Below are 26,083 nucleotides of genomic sequence, written 5' to 3' on the forward strand. Positions count from 1 at the left end.
TATTTGTATGTATAGAGAGAGAGATGACCTGTGTAGGTTAAGCTTTTTACCATTTTGGCCTTTCCAGTGAATAACTGTGCTCTTGCTAGTGACATCAGGATCTTCAGGCTTCTACCAGGTCCAGTAAATACTGGGGCAGGGGAGCAATGGGTTTAAAAAATAAGAAAAGTAAACTAAGTATTGGAAAACCATTTGTCACCAGCTTTATTGACCTGCTAGGTTCTCTTCAATCATGGGCAGAACTGCCAGGTTTTGTGGAAAGCTCTTACTGTCTTGTCTTAATGCTTTTATCACTGCAGTGCACATTTATCCACAGAATGTCCATCAGAAGTGGAGCTAGAAGAGCCCCAGGGATTTATATCTACTCCTTCCTCATCACGTTACATGGGAAGCACAGACTGCTCTTGGATACTCTGTCTCTGAAGGGCATGGCAAATACTGTTGTAAAGTATCCGTCAATAACATCATCACTGAACTGCCAAGAGGAGTTTCTTGGGATTTATGAAGAGAGTCAGAAAGGAAGAAAAGATCGAGGTAACAACAAATGATCCAGCTGAGCACACTCAGTCCTAGAAATTTCCCGCTTTCACTCGGGCCAGTTTCAGAAAGCCCCAGCTGCACGGCTCTGATGTGTTGGCAGCCTTAAGCCAAGCTGCGGAGCCCAGGCTGTAAGCTTGGCTGAAGACCTTAATCCCTGTGTCAGTGTGCTGCATTGATCCAGCAGGAGAAGAGCCCCTTAGGGCCTCAGAGAACAGTAAAAGAGACTACAGAGAAATAAGCTGTGATGTCTGGGCACCCCCTGAGGGACACTTGTCCGTAGAAGTGACTTGTGACTTTCTGTATTGTCAGCTTCATTTTCAAAGGTGAGCCTGCATCCTCCATATCCTCTGAGACAATGGTGGTACATGATTTGCCTCTTGGGGGTGGAATGGGTGACTCTGAGGCACTGAGCGATCGGAGTGTGAATCTTCACGCCAGAAAATGTACTAACCACCACGCAGAAGGCTGCGTTTTCCTCATCTTGACCCTGCTGAGGTGCGATCCCATCACTGAGACAGTGGTCTATAAATGCAATCCACAGATTAAAAGAAAGCTAAATTAAAAAGAAAGTGAGAACTTGAATGCTGCTTGCTGGAAAGTGAAAGTTTCTGGGGGCCTCTCTGTCTGCATGTGTGCAGGATGCTGTGCAATTAAGTAAAATCTTGTTGGAAACGCAGTGAGGCAGGCAGAAGGAGCACATCAAAGTAAGTCCATTTCAAAATACGTGGAGGAAATGCTTTTTGTTTCCTGTTTTAAAGAGTCTGTTCACAGTGTAGGGGGAAAGGAGAAAGGGGAAAAAAGTGCTGCATCAAGCAGCAACTGGAAACAAAGGGAATTAACTGGAACTTGTTGGTGCAAAAGGTAAATGGGGAAGGGGGAAGTAACAAGAAAAGAGCGGGGAAAAACTCCAGAAACTTGATCTTGCAGAGGTTTTCTTGGGTATGCTGAAGGTGTTCCTTCTCCCAGCATCTCCTCCCAGCATTTCACTGGGGGTTTTTTTCCTTCCCTTCCCTCATCCCTCTTTATTCTCCCTTTGTATGGGTTTAATTTATTGTGTTTGCAGATGTTATGCAGAAGAACTTCATCTCTGCAGGTCACCACGCTGATTTTCTGGTAGACAAAGTGTGGTGGAGAAATCCACCACCAGCCTTTGCGAGTACTGCAGGTGAATTTTAGTGTATGTGTTTCTCCAAAAACTTTCAAACCTGTGATGCCTCTGGAGAAGGTTTTTGGATAGCAAGTATTCTGTGTAGACCCTCATCCTGTTAACATCAGCAGTGCTGATGGCTACTGCTCTAGAGAAGAGGCTCTTCTGCCTGGGTGTAGTTGAGGGCTATGTGCGTGTTCATTGTAGCTCTCAGATAAGGGGAAGAAGCTGTTTTTTCCCTGACACTTGGACAAGAACACTCTTTTGTTACCGAATGCAGTAGTAATGCTTCCTGCTGAAGACTGTTAGGGTAATGGAACATGCTAGGAATATTTTTTTCAGTAAGAAAACACCCACCAAATCTACAGTTTAGCATGTCAATTAACTGATTTGGGAGTGAAAGGACAGGAGAGGGGAAAGATAGAGGATATGCTAAGGAGCTCTTGGAGCACTCCACAACTATCTTCCTCCAAGAGCTTATTTGTAAAAGCACACAAAAAACTCTAGAAGTATATCTATTGATATATACTAGCTTGAGAATAGCAGTTTAGCTATCATAACTACTTACATGCGGTACAGAGGAAAATACTATCAGAAATGGGGCCATCAGTCAAAGTTTTGCCTGAACAGGAGTCTCACAGACAGCTCCCTGGAGCATCTTCCAGCACACAGACTCACTGCTATGTAATAGCATTTGTTATGGCTGGCACTTTTTCAAGGCTGGGTATATTAAACTAGATTCCAATGTCTATTTATGTGCCAACATATTGAAACAGCCTGTTTTCTCCTTTATTTCCCCCCTCCTTCTCTAGAGCTGGTGAATAACAGAAGTTTGTGGGTGCCTGTCTCTAAATTAACTTACTTTTTCCAGAAACAAAAACATAGAATTAGGCTTTAGTATCAGAACGAGATAGAACTTTAGAATGATGTTATGACAAGGTAGAAAGAGCCTGGAAAATTCAGAGTCAGAAAGTAACCAGAAAACAATTTAGTGTGCATAACAGGGGAAGTACCTATCAGTGGAGATGCAGTAATGGCACAATGCTGAAGCTGTAAACAAGGCTAAAGTGAGTTTGAGTTTTGTAGGATTATAATGAACAAGGCCTGGCCTGGTAGCATAGGATTATGATCATTTTTCTAATTGATTTGCTATCTAATTGAACACTTCCCCCCCCCCCCCGATGAACTTTTAAAATGAGTATTTTAAAGTTTTGCTCTTCAGACTGTCTTAACTGTGATCTGTGTGTTTCCATTAGGGTCATATATAGGAATTGTTCTAGTACCTGGTGAAAGTCCTTTTGAAACTTAGTATTAAAACTGAATTTAATGCTTTACATTCTTATTCTTCCCAGGACAAAACCTATCAATGCCCCAAAAATTCCTGAGGAGATGAGCTTGACATAGATGTTATCCTTCCAGCTTGGGAAGGAATCATGCAGCCACTGGGATACCCCTGAGAGACACAAATGCCACAAGGTGAGCACCCAAGTTCTTCTGGCTCTTGTAACTCCCCTGTGAAACTCTGCAAACATCTGTGGCGTGGCTTTTAATGAATCCATGGGTGCTTCAGTGCATGTTAGAACACTGGGCAAGCTCCTCAAAGAGAGTTAGGAAAGCTGGTGGGTGCCAGTATGCTGCTCCCAGCAAACAGCAGACAGACCTGGCACATCTGGGCAAAGCTCTCACCACAGAGCACATCAGAGGCCTGAGCATGGCAGAACGGAGGGGCTAACAATAGCAATGCTAAACTATGTCACTAAAAATCTTCTGCCGCTTTCATCTGTTTCCCTTTCTTCCTCCCTTATCGTGCCTAGTTAGGGTAAGAGATAAATTTTCATTCATGTGGCAATACCATAGACTTCTAAACCATATGAAAGGTTAACTTCAGAAATAATGAATAATATGACCAAAATAGATTTGGACCAGTATCCCGTCTTTGATTTTTTTTTTTCTTTTCTCTTTAAAGGGCATTACGATCCCTTTTGCCTTAGCTCACATTTTGATAGCTATCCCTAGGAAGTAAGAGCCAATTGTTAAATATGCAGCATTGTGACTTTGTTCTTTGCTTTGTGCTGCAGCTGCCACCGGAGACTTATAGCCCCATTAAAATCCACTGTTCACCTTGAAGTTGTGAACTTTCTGGACTGAAGGAAATCTGTCTAATTGTCATGGCCAACTGATGGTGCATAAAGGATTTGGACTAACCGAAGAGTTACTAGGTGAGAGAGATCTCACATTAAGGCTGGGGCGAGAGGAATGGAGGAGCTTAACCAAGTGGTTTTTGCTGACAGACAAGGGATTTTTATATGGCACACTTCCATGCTCCGGGAGGGATTTCTGATAACACTTGGAGTTATGTCAGCTAGCCTAATACCCTCCCTTCCTAGAAATACTTTTGCAATCAAACTTGTTGGATATAAGGTCCTAATCGGGGCATGGCTGTGTCTTGGAACTATGTGAGTGTGTGTAGGATGCTCTTTCCCAGACTTTAACTTGCAGGAGGACAAATTGCAGCATGTGTCCAAAGCTGTGTGCCAAAGACAAGGCAGCATGTCAAAGAGAGGGGGCCAGGGAAGGGGGAAGCTTTTCCTACAGCTCTGCTGAGTGTGAGGAGGTACCTACCTGACTAAAGAACTGTTGGCTTGATGATGTAGCATATTGTGGGGAAAGTGAAGCTGTGCAAGTATCCTCTATACAGAGAAGAAAAAGCACAGACTGGGAATTGAAACTGTTAAAGCACTTATGAGTAGAAGGTTCTTCAGTGCCAGCTCTCAGTTATGTGAGACACTCCAAGTGACTTATTCTGCAGAGGATGTGGATGTCCTGCAGTCTTGTGAGCATTGCATGGTGTCTTGCACAACGGAGTCTGAGGGAGGGGCTGCCCGTCAGGGCAGGGATTTCTTCTGACCAGAGTAGTCCAGGCAGGGAGCATTTGCCACTAGTGACTTGTAGTGGTTAGAGTGGGTGTCTGTAACTATTTGTCTGTTTGAGGAAAGCCACCCTTCTGGTAACAATACAGCCAGTTCTCTTCTGGCCATGTCTGCAGCCTAATGCATGAGCTCAAAGCTGAATGACATAAGGATTTTGTGTTAAAAGGTTTTTAAAGAGGGAAATATTTTCTGACACTGCACTTTGAAAGACTGTGCCTTACATCCCTCAAGAGAAAAAGGTTCACATCCCATTCTGGTCTTTTTTGCAGGCAACTTCTGTGGTGACACTCCTGTCTGTGCCATAAAACCTTGAGGTTCAGCAGTGACAGTGACCTTCCTTCACAGGGCTGCAGCAGCCATGAAAGGTTTTCTCTCAACTTGTTCTACTCAGAAAACATCATCTGGTAAGTCTGTTACAATTTTAGGGTGAGGATGGAGAAGTAGAGCCTAAAGTGTGGCTGTTCTATTACAGAATTAAATGCATCTGTTCTGAAGAGAAATGGCCATTAATAGAAGAGATCTGTTTGAGATCTTGAGTGTTGATGATTGAATGCATAAGCAGTGATCTAATTACTGTACTCATTTCCCAGTACAAACCTGTAAAAATGAGATACTGTCTTAGCTCTGTCTATCTGCCCCTTTGCATTCTGCTCTACAAAACCAGAATCCCCTGTCCCCATCCTCAGTCTGTTATTGCTTCTATAAGCGCTCTTCTGTTTCTTCCCCCAGTTAGGCAATAACACTGCCAGGTGCTGCTGTTACTGCTGCTCACCTCCCCAGCCTCCACCTCTGCCACACAGCCAGGGACCCACGCAGTTAATTGGGCTCAGAGTTTAAAGCCTAAAGGAAACCTCCCTCACTCTCCTGTTTCCCAGGCAGGGGCACAGCTGGTGACACAGGTGGACAGCTTTCTCTGTGAAAAGCAGAGCTGCCCTGGCACTACTAAGCAAATCAGTACTTTGATCCCTCAGAGAAAGCTGGAGCTTGGAAAGATGTGTCCAGTCTGTCTCTTCTGTTTTGTGGAAGCAAACTTGCCTTTCTAGCAATTTGAGCCACGGCTAATCTCCCCCCATCCCCTTTTCTTCTGTGTTACCTGTGCTCCTCACTGCTGTGTGAAGGAGCACATCTGCTTGGGCAACTGTCTTGGGCTTCAGAAGTAAAGCGCAGCAATTACATTTCTCCTATTAAAATGCATCAGACTTGCAGCGCTACCAGCAGAGATCTGTTTGCTTTTTCATGCGCACATGCACATTTCCTAGCTCTGAAAATTTGGAGGGACCTTTTCCATTCACATATGCCACTGTGCTTCTTTTGGCTGGGGAAGAGTTAATTTTCTTCTCAGTAGCTAGTAAGGGGCTGTGTTTTGGATTTGTGCTGGAAAGGGTGTTGGTAATAGAGATGGTTTTGTTACTGCTGAGCAGGGCTTGCCCAGAGCCAAGGCCTTTTCTGCTTCTCACACCTCCCTGCTGGTGGGGAGGCTGGGGGAGCACAAGGAGTTGTGAGGGGACACAGCCAGGACAGCTGATCCTAACTGACCCAAGGGATATCCCATACCTTATGGCATCATGCTCAGCATATAAAGCTGTGGAAAGGAGGAGGAAGTGGAGAGAATGTCTGAAGTGGTGATGTTTGTCTTCCCAAGTGTCGCGGGTTCGGTTTGTAACCGGGCGGAAACACCAATTTAGTGTAGTGGTTTGGTCCAAAATACTCATTACTGTTTATCTGCTGTGAGATAAGAATTAGGAGAAATGCAAAACAGGCACCAAACTTGAAAGAATATAAAGAAGTTTATTAACAGACCTAAAAGAAGAAAAAAAAAAAATACCACCTTCAGAACTCTCCTCCTCCCCCCACCTTCCTCCCTTCTCCCACTGACAATGTGAAAAGACAACCCTTAAGATGTTCAGTCTGTTTACCACTTCCATAATAACCTTGTTCAGTCCATTTAGAAAGAGAAGTCTCTTCTTGCTCATGCTATGAAAACATTATCACAACGAGACAGCCGCCCACTTCCAAATATCGTTCAGTCCATTTAGGAAGAGGAGTCTCTCTGCCTGCGTGTGAGTCCTTTCCCCCGACTTGCAGCTTTTCCCGCAACTGCCTTCGAGGGTCCACTCTTGAAGTTTTTTGGGGTACAATTTTAAGGTTGAGCCGTTCAGAAACAAAAACAGAGGCCCTTCTCCTTCCCTGGGAGCAAAGGGTCTTCATCATCTTCATCTTTAGGACTATCTCTGGGAGCATCTCTACGGACTGAGGTTTTCTCCTTTCCCGTTCGGAGCAAAAGTCCTCATCTGGTTCATCTCTCCCTGTCCAAACTTCTCATGAAATTACAGCTGCGTCAGCATCTGCCTATCTCAGCGCAGGTGCTTTTGCTCACGAATTGAACACTCCACCCCCCATATCTTCATGAAATTACAACAGGATACTCTGATATATCACAGCTTCACAACAGAATTTCAGCTTTAAGCATCTCCTCTCTCTCTTCCCTCAGGTTTTCAGCTCTTCACAGCAATAAAAGGGTTACTCTCACCTCGGCCTTGCAGCTTTACAGCTGGAATGTTGAATTTTTTCTTATCGCAGTGGAGAGGGGGGAGAGCCGAGCCGCTCCGGCTGCCCACGGCAAGGCAGTGGGGGGGGTTCCACGGCTGGAACAGGTCCATGGCTTCAGGATGGCCGTGGCCCGGCCCGGCCTGGCCCAAGCAGGGCCTGGCCGGGCCCGCTGGGCCCTGCTCGGGCCCTGCAGCCACCTGTCCCAGCGCCGGAAACGAGAGAGAGCTTGGAGGGGGTGTTTGCCTATTCTTAAATGTGGATCACAGAGGTGATCACAACTTTAAGTGGCTTAGAGAATTGTCCATATTCAAACTGGCCAGCTGATAGGTTCTATCAGTTCCCAGAGGAAACTGTAAGCACCCCTTAGCAAGGACGTCCCTTCCGGGACTATGCTTGCTAACCTATGACACCAAGTAGCTGTTACCCAGGATGGAGCCCTGCTGCCCTGGGATAACTGAACACCTGCCTGCCCATGAGAAATGGTGAATTAATTCCCTGTTTCGCTTTGCCTGTGTGCATGGCATTTGTTTTATCCATTAAACTGTCTTTATCTCAACCCACAAGTTTTCTCACTTTTACTCCTCCAATTCTGTCCCTGATCCTGCTGGTGGGGAAGCGAGCGAGCGGCTGTGTGGGGCTTGGTGGCCAGCTGGGGTTACACCATGACAGCCACAAAGCAGCGCTGCTGTTATAAAAATGTTTATTTGCTGAATGTGCTTTGCCTTAAGCTACCATCTGAGATCATTTCAAGATACTCTTCCATGCTCTGATGTATCCAAAACTGCAGCGAGTTAATTCAGTGCTCGCTCCAGGCACTCCACATAGGTGGTAGTCCTCATATCTCTGCAGTTTGCACTGCCACCAAATCAAGTACAGAAACATCCCCGAGGAATAACTGATTATTTAAAGTTGTTTTTGGGTTGGCTTGCGTTTGTTTAAAACAGGTGCTTATTGGGAGGGACGATTGGTCTCAGCATGGAACTGACCTCTGATTAATTAATAACCACTGTCTGGAACCTGACACTCTAAACGGGAAGCAGAAAAATAAATGGCTTAAGCCATCTGTGCTAACTTTTGCTTGAGAGCTTGGCTGTTCTTATTAGATGATTGTGCCTTTTCCTGGGGCACACAGAAGGGGTAGAGGGAGCCCATTATAAAAAGGTCAGTTCCCATGACACAACCCAGAGTGCCACCAAAAGAGGGGAAGTAGGGGCACGTGTTGTACCTCAGCCCTTAATATTCTCAGTAGATTTCTCTGAACCAGCTCTACCAATGATAAGATTTTAGTGGATTTATTTTGTTAAACTTTATTTCCCCCCCAGATTCATCCTCTTCTTTACTAGTTTCTGAGGAGAGTAAACGTTCTTCGCTTCCAGTTTTGTTCCTTTCCTTTCTTGTGCCTCTTGTGATCAGTGAAAGCTGGTGGGTGTGGGATACAGGATTTTTATGTGCTGTTTAATTTGCTGTTGTTACTTGAGATGGTTGGAAACGCTCTGGCAAACTAATTTTGGAAAATGAAGATTTATTGTAATGGAAACACTTTATAAATACCATTTTGACTGGAAAGAGTCAGGAAGTTATTCTTACCTGCAGAACGTGGCTCCCTGAAGAATCTGTGAAGAGCTGTTTACCCAGGACATGTTGCCAGCCTGTACACATCCTGCTAGCCTCCAGACAAGGGATATTTCTAAGCCATCTTGCCAACCCTGGCAAACAGATGGCCTTACTGTTTCCCACAGGCCTACATCTATCCAGAGCTGCCCTCTGGCAGCTTAAACCTTCCTGTGTAGCGTCCTGTGCTGCTGACAGTGGTGGCAGCAGAGATGGAGTATGAACTTTAATGTGTACCTGGTTAATAATATTAGGCTGAGGTACCATATGCTTCTCTTGACCCTTCATCTGTGTTTTATGGGATACCCCAGTGGTGGTGGCATAGGTCTAGAATGCTTCATCAGGATCTGTAGATTTGATGTAGGCTCCACCTATGTTGGGGTCTGCTGCCCGAGAAGGTGAGTGACTGACTTGCCTCAGGACTTCCTGTGCTGATCATAACAGCAGCAAAACTTTAGAGCACCATGTTCTCTGTCAGCACAGCACAAAGAGCACTGGGACCTCACTGGTATTCCCAAAAGTGCCCCTGCGATGTCACGTTGTAAGTGTTGAAGCATGAGTGTTGTTTGGCAGCAGATGTTAAAAGTGAAATGTTGACTCTTCCTGTTGTCTGAATTATGGGGGTGTTTAGAGAGAAGAAAATGTTATCTGTTTTCCTTCTTCCTTGCCCAGTGTCAGACAGAACAGTTCTGGGGAAAAAAGTACTTATGGTCAAATGTGAAGGATGTCAACCCCCTGCTTGTGAAAGCTGTGTGCACACACTGGTTTGGGTGGGTTTCCTCCTGGAGGTGGCCCAGCACCCCTGGAGCTGCAGAAACTCATTGTACCAGGTACCATTTGAAGTGCCACCACATTCAGCTGTGCCAGGGTTAATGATTATAATAACAGTCAGACAAGGGGCCTGGTGCTTGTGTGTGATGCTGAGTGAAATGAACAGCAAGCCTTTGGGCAGGCTTGCTTCCTATTATCTGGTTAAAACACAATGTGAGGGTTAGGAATGTGACTTTAAGGTACAAGTGTAGGCTAGACATGATCTAGAGAGCAGCAAAGATCACCTATACCTGTCTTCCCAAGCTGTCAGAGCTGTACTGTGACCATTAAAGTTAATGAGCCAGAAATAAGCAGGCATGTCCCAAGAGAGCTGTTCTTTTTTTTTTCTCCATAAAGACTGGTATGCACATCACTAACATAATATGCACCTCCGTGCTGGGAGTAAATTAATGTCTGAGATGGCAGGAGCTGAAATTTAAAAGAAAGCTTTTAAGTTGCCCGTACCCTTTGTCTAAACCCCAGGATATTCCTGTTAGAGGAATATTTTGCTGCAGCATATAATATATATATATATATATATGGTGCAAAGGTTGGACAGAGCTGAGAGAAGTTACTCCTTCCAGTTTTCTGTGCACAACTTGGGGCAAGACTTGGAGGAAGGAAAGGAGAACTGAAGACAAACATTAAGCGGTGGGGAAATGTGATCTAAACAGAGCCAGTCCATGAGCACAGAGCACGTGAATAAGGGGGCTGTAAAGCACATGGATTTTATCATGTCCTCTTGGAAAATTCCACAGTTCTTCAAAGAACTGTCTAACTGCATGCACTGATAGGAGGCTTCTGCACTGAAAGAGTGAAGTCCTGGGTCAAACTTGCCTGAGGAAAGTGTCTTCCCCCAAGTCCCCAGATCCATGTCTCTTTGGAGGGTCTCATCTCTCATCTTCTTCGAAACAGCCTTCAAAATATGTTCAGTTTGACAGTGCTGTGGTCCCAAACAGTGGTATTCGGAGAAAGCCTGTTCTGACTCATTAAAACAGTGCTCTCAGGCATCCAGCAAGTACAGCAAGGGAATGTATACATTATTAAAGCTCTGTCTCATCTGTTCTGCTGTGTTGATGTGGGATATTTGGTGGGATGGAGAGATGAGGAAGTGAGCTAAGAAGCAAGAAAAGCAGTGGGCTGACAGAAGTAAGAGCAGGAAAGCTGTACCTGGGGTTGAAGGGAATTTGCTTTCCAACATAGGCCGTCCTGTGGCACCAACCTGCTTGCAGGTGGTGGGGAGGAAGCAAACATTGCTGTGAGATGCTTAACAGGATGGCGAGAGACAGGAGCTGGCAGTAAGTATGGGTTGCTCTGACACAGAAGAGCACCTGTGACTGATCGAGGTCAGTGACAGCTCACATTGGGAGCACTGCCAAGAGAGATTTCTCCTGCTCCCTAAATGTTGCCTGCAGTGTGTGAAACATTTTTCACCTGGAAGTCAGGCTGTCTCTTCTGTTGGGAAGCTGGGAAAGTTCAGTACAGGCAAAGCCAAGCTGGAGGCTACGCAACGGGCAATGAACTCAAGGGAGATGAGATCACTCTCATGATATCTCAATGCCCAGGGCCTGTGGCCCATGCCACCCCTGCTGCTCAGCAGCATGGTCAGATACCAGTGCCAGTGTCTCCTTGGGACACCTCAGTGTCTGGGGAGGAGAAACTTCTCCATCCGTCTGCAAATTGAAGAGAGCTGTACCACCCTGACCTTCTGCCAGGAGATGTGGGATGTACATGTCTGAGTGCAGCTGGCACAGACCTGGTCTCTGTCCTGTCTGACTAGCCCCTGTGCCAAACTCTGGCCTTCTTTTCCTTTTTCAGGGAGACTCTTGGTGGCCACACATCTGTTTGTTTGACAGGCATGGCAAGTATTGCGGTCTGGGGCTTTTGCGCATTTTCCCTTAATACAGAGGTGGTCATGAGTACTGGGTAAAGGTTTGTGAATCGGGTCACTTCCCTCCATACCCTCCCTCTTTGGAAGTCCAGACTTGAGCACCCTGTTTCAGAAATCATCTTTTTACTGCAGTAAACCTTGTGGTGCTTTAGTGCTGATATCCCTTCAGTTCCTGAAAGGTGCCCAGGAAATACTGTCCTTCAGCATCTGGGTGCATGGCTAGTGTCAAGTCCTATACACAAGTGGTGCTGATCTGTCAAAGCAGAATTGGTAGCCCTGTTCCTCTGGGCTAACCTGATTTACCAGAGGGGAGGTAGCTGCTGCAGCAGCACGGGGAGCTAAGATGGACTGCTCTGCTGCAGTGTTATCTTGCTGGAAAGGAAGTGATCTCGAACTTGGTGTGATGGCTTATCCATTGTAAATATGCCTTCAGGTTTCAGAGAGGTTTATCTATGCCAAGTGCTTAGTCTTGTCTCCCGCATTAGGGAGGCCATACTGACATGATTCCAGTTGCCAAAAGGTTGTTTTTTCTGTTTTATGTGGAAGGGTTTAGATTTACCTTCTTAGGGGAGGGTGGTATCTGACTTAAAGTTTCCTGTGAACTGGTAGCTAAAAGCTAGACCTGGAAGTGAAGTGTATTTGTGAAGGATTTTAATGCCCAGCCCTATCAGCATGTGTCAACGAATTACAAGACAGGAAACCTCTGCCTGCATCCATCTCCTCTGGTTTCAATTTCACTACATACACTTCCATTCTTTAAACAGAAGTTAGTAAGCTCTTTTCCATCCCTGTGCTGCTTATCATAGTCCACTTAAATATTTAAATATAAACATAGGAGTGTATGTGATGAAGCAATGCGATGTCACGTAACCAAGTGAACCTGGCAACCATCTGCTGCTGAATGGCTGAAGAACTGCAGCCTGCCCTTACACCAGGTCACTCTGGTGCAATAATTAAGAGATCATGTGGGTAACTTTTGATTTATTAGACGTACCAAATACTAGTGTCTTTGTTGCTTAAAAGAAACCCTTCTTTCCCCTATCCCCATCTTATGCTGCTTTTGGAAAGAAAACCTCATATTCTAGCACAATTCAGAAAACATCAGTCAATCCTTACAAAAATAATAGTTCCCCTGAACCAGCAGGGCTGTAAATTGCAGTATTTTGTCAGGCTGCTGTTGCTGATGACTGACTTGTCGTGATATAACCAACTTTAAAAAACTGCTCTGCCATTATGACAACAAATGTGTTGGGGTTTTGGCTTAAAGATGTGATCTCCCCAGTGTGTCTTCAGCTGTGCAAATAGAGCAGCTTAGTGTTTGTAATTTAGTGCTGTATCACAGACCAGGGAGGGCTCCTGTTGTGAAAATGTGTGTGGCATTAGGGGAATAACATCCTGACTGAAACCTTCCAGAAAGTGGGGGCAGGATGGGTTGCCATGCCTGCTCCTGGTGGCAAGGAGCTAGGCAGAAGAAAACCTGTTCTCAGGGCTCCTGGTGGGCCAGTCACCACTTCTTACACCTGGGAAGAGGATGTGCTGCCCAGTGAAGTGACAGCCTCATCCTAGACATGGTCCTGTGCGTGCCTTGGGAGATGGACAGAGCTGCAGGGGGAAACCAGGCTCCTGATCGTGCTTGTGGTGGTAACAGAATCCCCTGGCCATCCACAGGGGACTTTATACCTTAAATTTCACTGGAGGAAGAGCATTAGGAAAGCTTCTGGCAAAGCTGAAGGACAGCAATTAGTACTCCTCCGAACATTTTTCCTTTTCTCACCTAGAAATGGGCAGCCAGGTACAAGGGGTGTAACTACTGACCTGACAAGGAAAGTGTCATCACATCAAATAATTTGGACTTCCAGTGCAGAGCTAGAATTGAAATGCATGTAGAGTATCTGCTGTTTTATTTTGTCCCTGAAGATCTGTTGCGTGGTCCCCTTTTGGGCCATCTGTTTGATACAGAGGCATTTGGTAAGAGAAGAATCCCACACAATCCAGGGTGAGGTGCAGCACTTTGTGCAGAGCAGTTTTCCCTCTCCACCTTTTAACAAGTGAGTCTGGCTCTTATATTCTAAATATACCCCTGAGGGAAAGGGAACAGCAGAACCAAGAATTATTTACATCTTTTGAAGGAAGAGGCACTGCAATACTGAAGAAGGAGGCATGTATGTTGGGGGGAAGGAGAGGTGCATACTGGCAACCATCTGCTGCTGAATGGCTGAAGAACTGCAGCCTGCCCTTACACCAGGTCACTCCGGTGCAATAATTAAGAGATCATGTGGGTAACTTTTGATTTATTAGACGTACCAAATACTAGTGTCTTTGTTGCTTAAAAGAAACCCTTCTTTCTCCTGTCCCCATCAAGTAATTCCCATAAGTGTGGACTCTAATGAGCTCTTTTCTCTAGTTCTAGACTTGTTTGAAGCAAGGGTAGATCATACATTAATCTACACAGCATTACTCCTTTTTTTTCTTCTTTTCTTCTTTTTTTTTTCCTAGAATAGCTCTTCACTGCAGGACAGCAGCTCTACCACACACCAATGTTATTCCTCATTCATCCCTTCAGAAATCCCTCACGCACAAGTCCCACAGCACTGATGTTTTTTGGCTTAAAGAGGGTACAGGAAGTGTTTAAGTGTTTACTGCACCAGCTGTACCTCTTGTATGCCATGTGACTGCAGTGTCAACACAGGGATTCAAAATCAGGAGAAAGTTCTCCTGACCCCCAAATCCTGCACCAGCCCAAGCTGCAGTTCAAGCTCATCTGGCTTTCTGGGTCCATGGGCTCTGGAGGTTGTATACTAAAGTTGTGAGAGAGAAGAAGGGCTTCTGCCTGGCATCAGTTAGATTTGCTTGAATGCTGCATGTGACTTTTTTATGGCACAAGAAATGGGACTATGAAATCCCAAATAGACTTCTCATCATAATTTCTCAATAGCTGTCCTGATGCTGCCAGAAATGTCCTTCTCTTTGCAGTTGCTGCATGAAGTTGATTGTCCTAACAATGAGGGATGTGCTGCTTAATTGCAGTGGAGATGTTCTCCTGATTCATTTTTTCTCTCTTGGTGGCCTTCTTTCTCTTTGCTTCAAAGTAGCTTAGCAAGAAACTACAAGCTACTGGTTTTATAAGCAGGGGTTTTTAAAATTCTAGCTAGTGCTGGATTGAGTGGCACAAAATTCTGATTACTTTTTTCCCCAGTATAGCTTATGCTTAATGTTGGGGCTCAGATTTCTTCCTTTTCACGCTCTAAGTAGCCTGTCACATTTGTATATGGACTGAGAGGTCTCCAAGAAGAATCTGTAACATTTGGCATAACTAAAACCTTACAAACTCAAAAGCAGATCAGCATATCAGCATATCCTTGAAGCAGAATAGCCTGTGCTGGCTGGAAGCTGTGTTTTAGCATCTACATTTCCTTGCAAGAGCCAGTTTTGTATGTATGGTTTTTTTGGATGCAGAATGAATGCACTCACACCAACAAGGATCAGTTGCTATTTCCTTCTCAAGACCCATACAGGGTTTGATCTATGCTGGCTCTCCTTTAATTTAGTGGCACTCTTTATGTAATTGCTGCTTTTCTGATTTAAGTGCATGAGTACAAGCTGAAGGTTTGACACAGGCAGCCAAACTTTTTAATTGCCTTTAGCTCGTCTCTAGCTGTGGCACATCTCTTTGAATGCAGCTGACTCACGAGAAGGTCTGGGAGAGAAACTATACCCTTTTTAGTTATGCTTTTTCTCTGGCAAAATTGCTCTGTGAATTTTTATCACCTAATGGTTTCTCTGACACCTTTTAAAACTGTTCAGCTTCTCACCAAGAGACTATTTTATATGAGACTTGGGCCAGTAAACCATTTCTGTGATCTGGGAAGTGCTATGCTTCCTTCACAGAGCAATCAATTTCAAAATTAGCTGGGCCTGCCTGCTCAAGAGAAACTCACTGTTGCTTGGCTGCTAGTCCTGAATGGACCTATTAAATGCCATATTTCTGTAAAAAACCCAGCAAAAATCTATTGCTGACTAGCAGGTCCTGAAATTCATGCATGTCAAGGGAAGCATAAATAATTTCAGTGTGCAGTTTTGGAGACAATAGTGGTTTCTGGCTTAGTAAATACTAACTTACATCCAGTCTATTGAAAAGGGTGATTATATAAGGTAGAAATCAGCTGGGGCTTCAGCAGAGCTGGGAGGAACAGGCTTCTCTTCCATTCAAAATGCTTTTTAAAATTCAGAGCGCTTAGTGATATGGATGTTAATGGACTTATCCTGTCCTAAGCTATGTCCAGCCTTGTTGTGCTTCTCCCAGGTGGTTCCAAAGCACAGATAGATTGAAGCTCCAGCTCTTTTCACTTCCTTGTCCTAAGGCATCTTACAGAAATGCTATCACCCTGTATCACCCCCAGTTATGTACAAGGGTGATGGGTCACCCTTGCTGCTGCCTCTGACCAGCCAGGTGGAATTGTGCCAGATTTAAGCACTTTGAGTTTGAGTCTGGAAATCACTGTGTTGTGGGTAGGTGTCTGCTCACCACAGCAAATCATAATGGCAGGCTCCCGGCCTGAATTCCTTTGTAAATGTCCCTCTCCTCTCCCAGAAGTTGCTCAGGAAATACAGCTCCTGTGAAAAGCCTGAGGAGCTCCTTACTCTATCACTCCCTTCTCTAGCTCAGATGGAATTCAGTGCATTCTTTTCCCCCAAGAAGTTAGCAGAAGTATATGCTGTATGCTGCTCCTCCCTTGTAACTCCTTGGGAGATCTGCTTGCAGGTGACCTGGCTGGAAATATCCACCTGGCCCAGCACCAGTTAGAAATCTGGGGACTGCTGGAGGCCTGGTTTGTCTGCTGGGGCTTTTCTGAGTGGTGAAGCAGAAGGAAGAATGCACTCACCCAGCTTGCAAGAGGGAAAGCAGAGATGATAACTTTTTAAAAGATACAACAGACTCAATTATACCACATATTTCGCTGTCTAGAAAACCATGATTTACTTGCTTGAGGGTTTTTCTTGTCCACCTCCATTTTTATTAAGCTCATTTTTCTTTATTCCTGACCTGTGACAGCTGAAAGAGTTTTCCTGGGAGAGAGAAGATGAGTGTGTGCATGCATGTGGTGAGGAGCTGGGGAATAGCTGTTGTGCCAGCTTGTTGTGTGGAGGATGCTGGACGGTTTGGGTTCAACCTGGACCACCCTTGTCTTGTGGTCTCCACACAAGGCTGTGAACCCAAGCAGGTCCCTGCACATTTATTTTCCCATCCGCTCTTCCAACCCACTTGACCAAAGGCAAGTGAGCTGCAGGTTTTCCTAAAGTTGAGATTCTTATTTCCCAGAGTTACAAGCAATAGCAGAGACTCCTTAGGGGCAAATGCCACACTGCTAATGTATGGGGCAGGCTGCACATCTCACTGTGTCTGCACCTCTGGGTACAGAAGGAAATCCTGGCAGTCCTTGCTGCCCTTTGCCTGCTCTTGCTGCTCAGTTTCCAGCTGAAATTTGTGCCCCACTTCCAGGTGCTGCTGGGTGTCGGGAGGATCTGTGAGGCACAGGAAGGAAAATCAGTCATAGAACGGTTTGGGAGGGAACCTTAAAGCTCCATCTTGTTCCACACCCTCTGCCATGGGCAGGGACACCTTCCACTATGTTATAATTGAACTGACTTGAGTTGGTTTTCGTAGCCGAGAGAATGGTTAAGGGTTCCCTGTTAATTGTTAATTAGTTAACCACTTATGGGTTATTAATGGTTTTGTCGGTTGATTGTTAATTGTTAGGAAATTCGTTTATTAACAATTGCTAAGGGGAAGTAGTGTTAGGAGCATTTTCTGTATCAGTGTTAGGATGTGGGGGGGGTATGCAAGTTGGTAACGAGGGAAAGGTCTAGAAGAGGGTCTGTGCCAGTCATGTCTCCTTAGCAGAAGGGAATAAACACCACCTCCTGCTAGGACCGAGACCAGCGAATCACCCCAGTGACGAGAACCTGTCCCCTAGAGATGACATCCTGACAAGCCAATCGGACTGTGGATGGTGGGAGGGCCTGGGGTGTAAGAGGGTGGTGCCTCTTGGGGAATAAAAGGCAGAGTCCCAAAGGGGACACGGATTTCTCTGCCCGCACACGGGCGTGGGTGGGGATCACAGCACGCGTCCTTTCTCTCACACTAGACCAGGTTGCTCAAAACCCCATCCAACCTGGCCTTGAACGCTTCCAGGGATGGGGCATCCACAGCTTCCCTGGGCAGCATGTTCCAGTGCCTCACCACCCTCCCAGTAAATGTGTTTTTATGGCTGGTGACATGGTGTTCTGCAGACTTAGGCATCTGCTTTCCCTCTTTAGGGCAGCTTCCCTCCGAAGTAGTGCCCGGTGAAGATGTGCTTGTTTATTGCAGTGGTGTTAGGCCTCAGTCTTCCGGCTGGGTTTGGGCAGCCACACATGCTCGGCACATTGGATCACAGCCCTAATTTTGAAGGTGCATGCTTTTAGGTGTGCCCTTAACTAAGAAATGGTTCAGCTCGGGTTATTTATGTTTGTCTTTGGGCTTCCCGTAGCTGTTTCCTCATTTTCCTCCTCTGCTGCCACCACGTGGACACCTCCCGGTGTTCCTTTAAGGATTTGTATGAATCTGAGAAGAACACCCTCCATCCTTGATTGTGCTGCAGTTTCTTAACTGCGCACAACATGTTTATTGCTTTGCCATGAAATTCAGCAATGGGGACACGTTAAAATAAAGAAATAAGGAGAGAGAATCTCTATCATGTTTTTCTTTCCCATTCTTCTACCAAAAGACTTGGAGAAGGTGTACCTTTTTCACATCTAGAAAAGGTTATGTAGAAGTAACCAAGTGCGCACGGCAAGTTACAGACCTCAGACAGAAGTCCCACAGGCATCTCAATCAAAAGCCAGGCTCAAGCCTTAGCAAAATTTTTCCAAAGGGCTGTTCCTGAGGCAGTTACTTGTAGAAGACTGTGTGTCACTGAGGGCTGATGGAGTAGCTTTTATGCGCCATACATTCAGCTCTGAAAATTGCACTTGGGATGCAACACCATTTAGGCACTTCTGGAAATATTATTTTGAGCAGAACTCTATTAAAACTACCAAGATGGAGTTCTGGAGTGGAGGAGGGACTATTGGAGATGCCTGGTGCAGTTTGTGCCATTTTCATGACACAGCAGCTTTGGAGCGGCAGTGCAGCCTGGATCCTGTTCACCTTGGGGCTTACTCAGGCCAGGGCCAAGCGGATAACTGTGTTTGAAACTGGACACAGACAAGGATGATCTAATTTTAGATTGGACTATAACTTAATGTCCTGTATTTGCCCATCAATAATTTTCAGCACTGAATGAATCATTTGTAGTCCACTGTTACATAAAAAAAGCGGCAAGCAGATGCAATGGTGTTAGAAGTGATGCATTATGCTGGGGCAGGCCCTGCAAACTTAGCTTTTGTGAGGTTAAGTTGTTTCAGTGTCGCACATGAGCAAACCACTCATGAGGTCCTCACTTTGCCGAGTGGTAGGGCTTCAGAACAGTATTCCTTCCCTCTGCCATCAAATGTTGAAAGCAATGAAAATTTGGGGTGAGGGGCTGATCTTCTCCCTTTTCAGTCCAGGGGTAGTTGCTGGAAGTAAACACCTGAGTGTGCTTTCTCTCTCTTTGTGTCAGAGAAAATCCTTGTGAATGGCTGGGGCACACTTGGTCATTTTACAGTCTTGTTAGGGGGAAAAAGCTTTAAACAAAACACAGACCTCAATACAACAAATGCAGCTCTGGGTGTATGGAAAACTGTGCCGAGTCCAGTTTTCCAGGGTGATAGGTCAGCTGCCAGGACAGATTACAGCTGGATTCAGTCCTTGACATCAGCTGCATCGCAGGATGCTCAGTGTGGTTCCAATATCTAAAAGAATAACTAAATACCATGTGGTTTTAGCCATTACAGTAGCTCTGATGGAAGAAGTGTGGCCCTGGAGCTGTGAAGTCCTGGTGCCTATATGATAAGAGAATTGCTGTTCAGCCTCAGAGAATCAAAAACGACTTTCCATTTTCTCTCTCTTTCCTCCCTCTACTGGCTGACAGAAGGAGATCATAAAGCATTCAGCATTTTCTTTTGGTCTTCAGAGACATCCTAGTCTAGAATTCATCCAAACTTCCAGCTTTGACTCATCTTGAAGGTGGAATTAAACGAGCCAAAACAGCTGCATCAAAGACCTACACAAGGTGTTACACAGCATGCTGTCCTGGGGCTAACTTTGGTTTCAGCCCTTGTCTAGCATCTGTCACAGGAATGTTCTGAAAAGGCCGATGTCTGTCAATGCCTCATAAAATTCCCTGAGAAGTGAGTCTGGGACATCTGGCTGCCTGGGGCCAGGCTGACCTTTGTCACCCCAGCACTGCAGGACCACCAAGGGGTGTGAAGGCACCTCTGGAAGTCTCCAGTCCTGAAGCAGGTTGCAAAGGGCCATTTCTAGTGAGGTTTTGAGTATCTCCAAGGATGGAGACTCCACAAGCCTGGGCATCCTGTTCAAGTGTCTGGCCACTATTGTGGTAAAAAAGCTTTTTCTTATGTTTCATTGGAATTTCCTATATTTCAGTTTGTGCCCATTGCTTCTCATCCTTTCATTTGAGCATGCCAAAGGGAAACCTCCCAAATACTCAGTATTGGAGTTAAATGCTTTTACACCCCGGAGTTTTAGCCTTTTCCTTCTAGATTATAAAGCCTACTGCTTTATACTTTTTGGGAAGCAATCTCTGAGTATAAAATGAGATGATATAGCAGCAAACACTTTTTAAAGTCTGTTTCTGCTGAAAGAAAGCCTGTCCAGCTGCATTAAGAGAAATATGAGCCTCTTAAAGCTGCTCACCCCTCCAACAGAAGGCAGCTATATTCTGTTCTGCCTTAGACAATTTAGAGCAGCCATTTCAAAAACAGCCTTCAGCATTTTGAAAGCAAACATGCGCTCAACAAGGCTTCTAAAAAAAAAAAGGACCCCCATAAAAAGCATGAGTAATAAAAGATAGTCTCTTAAAACAGCTGGTGAAATAATGGGAGGTATCCTGGACTAGAGTTCAGTTTTGCTATCTTTTTTGACTACTGACACCTCAATGCATGGGGTTTCTCTCTCTCCTGGACTGTGGGGGAATTATTTGGAACAGTCCTGCTTTAGATTTAGTACACTTTTTAGGCTGACACTGAGAAAAGCCATCTTTAACTATCTCTTTCACCCTCAGGAGTGCGTTTTGTCTTTCTTCTCAGCTTCTAGGAAGTTTTTCTTCTGTGGCAAACGTATTGGTTTTGCACAGCCTGGTTTTTGGTAGCGGGGGGCCACAGAGGGGGCTCCTGTGAGAAGCTCCTGGAAATTTCCACCGTATCCAGCATAGCCAGTCTCTGATGGCTCTGAAGGTGGACATGCTGCTGGCCAAGGCTGGGCCAATTAGAGAGGTTGGTAATGCCTCTGTGATGACATATTTAAGAAGAAAATCAAAACGAAGTCACACAGTTTTGGATTCCAGTCAGAGAAGAGGAGGAGGTGAGAACATGTGAGGAAAACAACATGGAGACACCAAGGTCAGTGGAGAAGGAGGGGGAGGAGGTGCTCTAGGCGCCAGAGCTGAGGTTCCCCTGCAGGCCATGGTGCCGACCATGGTGAAGCAGCTGTGCCCCTGCAGCACGTGGGGATCCACGGGGGATGCAGAGATCCACCCGCAGCCCTGGGGATCCACGGGGGATGCAGAGATCCACCCACAGCCCTGGGGATCCACGGGGGATGCAGAGATCCACCTGCAACCCATGGGGATCCACGGGGGATGCAGAGATCCACCCACAGCCCCTGGGGATCCACGGGGGATGCAGAGATCCACCTGCAACCCATGGGGATCCACGGGGGATGCAGAGATCCACCTGCAGCCCTGGGGATCCATGGGGGATGCAGAGATCCACCCACAGCCCGTGGGGGAGGTGTCCGTGCCGGGGCAGGTGGATGCCTGGAGGAGGCTGTGTTCCAGTGGAAGACCCGCTGGAGAGAGAGGGCCCTTGCTTCCAGGCGGGAGCAGCCTGTCCTTGGAGCACTGCACCCCGAGGAAAGAGAGAGCCATGGTGCAGCAGTTTTGGGAGGGCTGTGTGCCCGTGGGAGGGGCTCACGCTGCAGCAGGTGCGGTGGGGCTGCTGCTCCTGAGAGGGGACCCACGCCAGGGAAGTTCACAGAGAACTGTCTCCCCCTGTGAGGCTGTGGGATCCCTCCCACGGAAGACTCCTCTCCCAGAGCAGTGGAAGGAAATCTTGGTGATGGACTGACCAAACCCCCGTACCCTGTCTCCCTGCACTGTCGGTGGGAAGGAGGGAGGGGCTGGGGGGAAAAGGTGTTTTACGGGCTTATTTTACTTCTCATTATCCTCCTCTGATTCTGTTAGCAATGAATTCACTTTGTAACTTTAAGTTAAGCCTGTTTTGCCCTTGAAGTGTTTTTCTCTCGGTCCTCACCTCAACTAATGAAGCCTTCGTTAATTTTTTTCCCTCTCTCCTCTGCCCAGCTGTGGCAAAGGAGGGTGAGCGAGCGACTCTTGCGGGTGCCTGGCGTTGGGCCAGCGTCAAACCACAACAAAATGTTTCACAGCTTTTCTTCTGAGAGACTCAGAAGTATCCCCTGTACTGTGCCAAGATGAAATCCTCTGTCTTGCAAGGTCACCCTGCTACTGAAAGCAGTTTTGGAGATGTAACCTTTACAGTACCTTTGGCAATACTTTGTGTGGTGATTCTAACGTAGCACGTAGTAGTCTCTACCTCTCCTTCTCACCAAACTGCAGGTTTTCACGGGACAATAGCCCTGCCTCTGTAGATCACAGGAAATCCTGAGTGTGAAGTAGGAATATCCCATCCAGGCTACACAACTGTTTGGGATTGGCATAATTTTCACATCACAATACTTGTTGCTCTGAGGTGTTTTTAAAATTTCTGCAGAGGTTTGTGGTGGGACAGTTCAATCATCCCCTTGCCAAGAAAAAAATATTTTGGTTCTGATCCAAAATGTTTGCAGTGAAGTGCTGCCAGTAGGATGTCTAGTCAGAAGAATATAAGATGGATATTCATAAGCAGTGATAACAAACTTGTTGGCCTTTTTTCCTGGTCAAGTATGAAATGTAACTGCAATGTAACAACAATGCAGAGGGCCCCTGAAGCAGTGGTTCTTCTGTACGGCCTGTTGTGGCTCCAGAAAGTTGAATCCTTTAGAAATTTCCTGCAGAAAAAGGAATACAAAGGATTTTAAGATGCAGTGGTGTCTGTGAGATCACATGTGATGAAAAATGCTGAAGTTCTGTGCAAAGCTTTCTGGTTCATTTCTCTCCAAGCACATCATCCATGAGACAATGATCTCAGAAGTTATGGGCTGCTATATTAAACACTGGAGAAGTAATCCCTGGAGGACTAAACAAAATCCACGACTGTAGACGAGAATATGAAATACTGTGGTTTCCAGTCATAGGGCTGGTGTGTTTCCCTTGCACTGGCTTCCCAAGAAGTCCAAGGGTATAATGAATTGTCCTGGAAAAGCCGATTTGGCATTTTGTTGGAATATCCGGGTGCAAAGTCTGCAATACCAGATTTTGCTGGGAAGAGTGATGAAAAGCTCCCTGTTTCTGGAAAGCATTGCACCAGAGTGTTGCAGCCATGGGAAATACTCACTGTCCTGTGTGTGGGACTTAAGAAGTCATTCCTGTCAGCTCAGCAATAACCACTGCCTTCTCCTCTTTCTGTTTCTAGAGGTACGGTCCCCTGAGGCAAGCAAACCTGGTTTGTACTTCTTCAGGGTAAAAACTCTTTGCTTTCCCAGTCCCCATCCTGCTGCCCATCCACTTTGAGAGCTGTGGGAAGAGAGCTGCCATTGAAGACAGGTAAAAAAGCTGTTCAGTTCCTCAGCCTTGTCCTAATCTATTGTTACCAGTCCTCCAGCATTGTTTGTTTGGGGGAGAGGGCTTGATACCAGTGAACAGTTGTCCATAACCTTACTCAATGTGTTGTTCCTTTGAATTCAGAGGAACTCGTTTGTTTGCAGATGGTCCCTTTTCCTAAAAAGACAGAACATCTATTTTTCTTAAAAAAAGAACCAACCCCAAGCCACCCAATTTCCCATGAGTAGTTTCCCAAGCCTGCCGGGAACAGGCAGTGGTTGCACCCTCAAGGCTGCTGTATGTGTTTCTGCGAGAGCTGCAGCTAACTCTGGGTTGTGATCACTGCTAACACATCCATGGAGCGAGAAGTATTGTGGGTGGTAAAATACCTCTGCATACTAGCTTCTGCAGTGCTGCTAGTTTGGTTTAGAGCATCAGCTTTGACTTTGTTATTAGCAGAAAAGGAGTGAATGAGGCGTTTGGGAATTTTTCTTGAAGACTTGTTAACAATTCTTTTAACACTAACTGGACCATAATTTGTGCAAAGAGGGGCCTGCCTAAGTAGTGGCAACCCAGTCTTCTATCTTTGCATTTATCTGAAGAGTTTGGCTTAGGAATAGTAAAGAAGGGGTGCCACCACTGCTGTGATGTTCTGAGAACGAGCCAACCCAGCCCACTAAAATCACAAACGTCGCAGGATTTCTCCCAGCACAAAGCTGCCAGCAACTAGGACTCAGGCTACCCTGGAGCCCCAGATGCCACCTCTGACCTGAGCCCAAGACACTGGGGGAATGAAGGTTTTTTCCCATGGAAAACGGCCACCGTTTGCATCCATATGCGTTTGCATATGGCCCAAACGGGGTGCCGCCTCCTAGAATCATGAACATGGCAGGATTTCTCCCAGGCCAAAGCTGCCAGCAGCTAGGACTTGGGCTGCCCTTAGAGGCCCAGATGCTACCTCTCACCTTACAGCAAGACAGTGGGGGAATGAGTTTTGTTTCCCCTGGAAAATGGCCACCATTCCTGTCCAGTCACTTGTGGCTGATGGTGGGGTACCACCTCCAAACTCACAAATGTCACAGGGTTTCTCCCAGACAGGACTCTGGCTGTGCTTAGAGGCCCAGACACCACCACCTCTGACCTTATTTCGAGACACTGCGGGGCTGTCTGTTGTGGAAAATGGCCTTTGTTCACATCCAGGCGCCTTCGGGCAAAAGCCCACCACAACGGGAGCTTTGATTTCCCAATTTTTGTAATGAAGCAAGAGATGGAGGAGGAATCCCTGCCTTGGACTGTAATACTTACAGCTAGAACGATCTCCTTTCTCTTTGGAGCATATTTTGTATTTATGGGGACTAAAATAATTTACTTGTATTCTGGTGTGAACTTTTTCAGGGAAAAACTAACAAGCTGAATAAAATGAAGAGGTGAAAATCAAAATGAAACTAGCCCTACTTCCAGTTAAATTAACTGGTGTGATCAGACTGCTTTTATGCATTTAAAACCTGGGAAGTCTAGAAATAACTTGCAGAGATGACATTGTCAGGTGCTGCTGGGAAGTGTTTCCAGTCATTGTGTGGGAATATCCAGAAGCAAGGTTGCTAGATTCTTGGGCCATCAGAGATTATTTTTTTTATTAGGGGAGCAGTAAATAGCCTTTTGTAGCTAATTTATTGTGTTCATTTGCCTGTGTTATAGTGTGGTAGTAATTTCTGCATGCACGTTGCAAGTTGTATGGCTGCTTGCATGTAAATCTCTTACTCAGGTCAGTTTGCACGTGGTTAAGGTCATGTAAATTCACATAAATATTGTAACCTGGCTTCCTTTGTTTCTTCCTGCAGTCCATACTCACTACATTGCTGCTGGATACCAATCACAATTCCACTTTTGATGAAGCTGTGCTAAGAACAGATGCACCAGACAGCACAGATGACCAGCCAGGGGTACTGCAGGAGAACACATTCACTGGGAAAACAGGATGGATGGGATCCTCCCACGCTGGGGAGGGCAGAAAAGAGGATGATCCCAATGAAGTTTGGTGTGCTGTGTGTCAGAATGGAGGGAAGCTCCTTTGCTGTGAGAAGTGTCCCAAAGTATTTCCATCTGTGTCATGTCCCTACATTGATGAACTTTCCAAGATAATTATGACCCCTTCAATTCCATCTAAAATTGTAGCAAAAGACATTAGACTTGTATTGTGAAAGCCCGGATAAGAAGTTTCAGTCTCAGAGAAAGAGCAGTGTCTTCTTTAAATATCAGCATAGTTCACTGGTGTAAAATATTTGGATAGCAACTTAGATTAGCCCATTGATCATCTCTGTGCTACTCTGAACAGGCATACTTCTGGAACTATATCTTTCTTTTAAATGTCATTTGAAATGGCACATAAAAATGTTTCTCTTAGTTTTTGAAACTTCAGATTCCAGGGGTTTTCTTATTAAAACAATGCTATGTTACAGCTTTGTGCCATAAGGAAAACCCAGTAAGCTTACACTAAGCACTTAAATCAATAAATACTCTTTCTGGCAAGGAAACAAAAAGTAATCTTGAAGCAGGTAGATAACTATGTATTACAAGACTTGGTTTCTATTAAAATTAAATATTCAAGAACAAGTCTTTAAAATGTCTCATTTTTACTGGATCATTCAGTGGATGATCTGAGGTAATGATGTCTGAGGGCAAGGGAGCCAAACCAGCTTGGTGGCAGGTGTTCAGATCCATAGAGGTGCATGTTACTACAAGT

The 26,083-nt window shown here is 45.6% G+C and overlaps 1 long non-coding RNA gene across 1 annotated transcript; it reads left to right on the forward strand.

Moving 5' to 3' along the window:
* The first annotated feature begins 256 nt into the window (after positions 1-256).
* Positions 257-26,064, forward strand: LOC121675602. Its single transcript, XR_006020128.1, has 6 exons — positions 257-863; positions 3,040-3,163; positions 3,766-3,906; positions 4,887-5,021; positions 23,213-23,343; positions 25,182-26,064. It is a non-coding gene; the product is annotated as an uncharacterized LOC121675602 (long non-coding RNA).
* Positions 26,065-26,083: the final 19 nt, after the last annotated feature.

Source organism: Corvus kubaryi, unplaced genomic scaffold (genome assembly GCF_017639235.1).
Source record: "Corvus kubaryi isolate FWS band 111438036 unplaced genomic scaffold, C.kubaryi_AGA036_p1.0 74, whole genome shotgun sequence".
NCBI classification, from domain to species: Eukaryota; Metazoa; Chordata; class Aves; order Passeriformes; family Corvidae; genus Corvus; species Corvus kubaryi.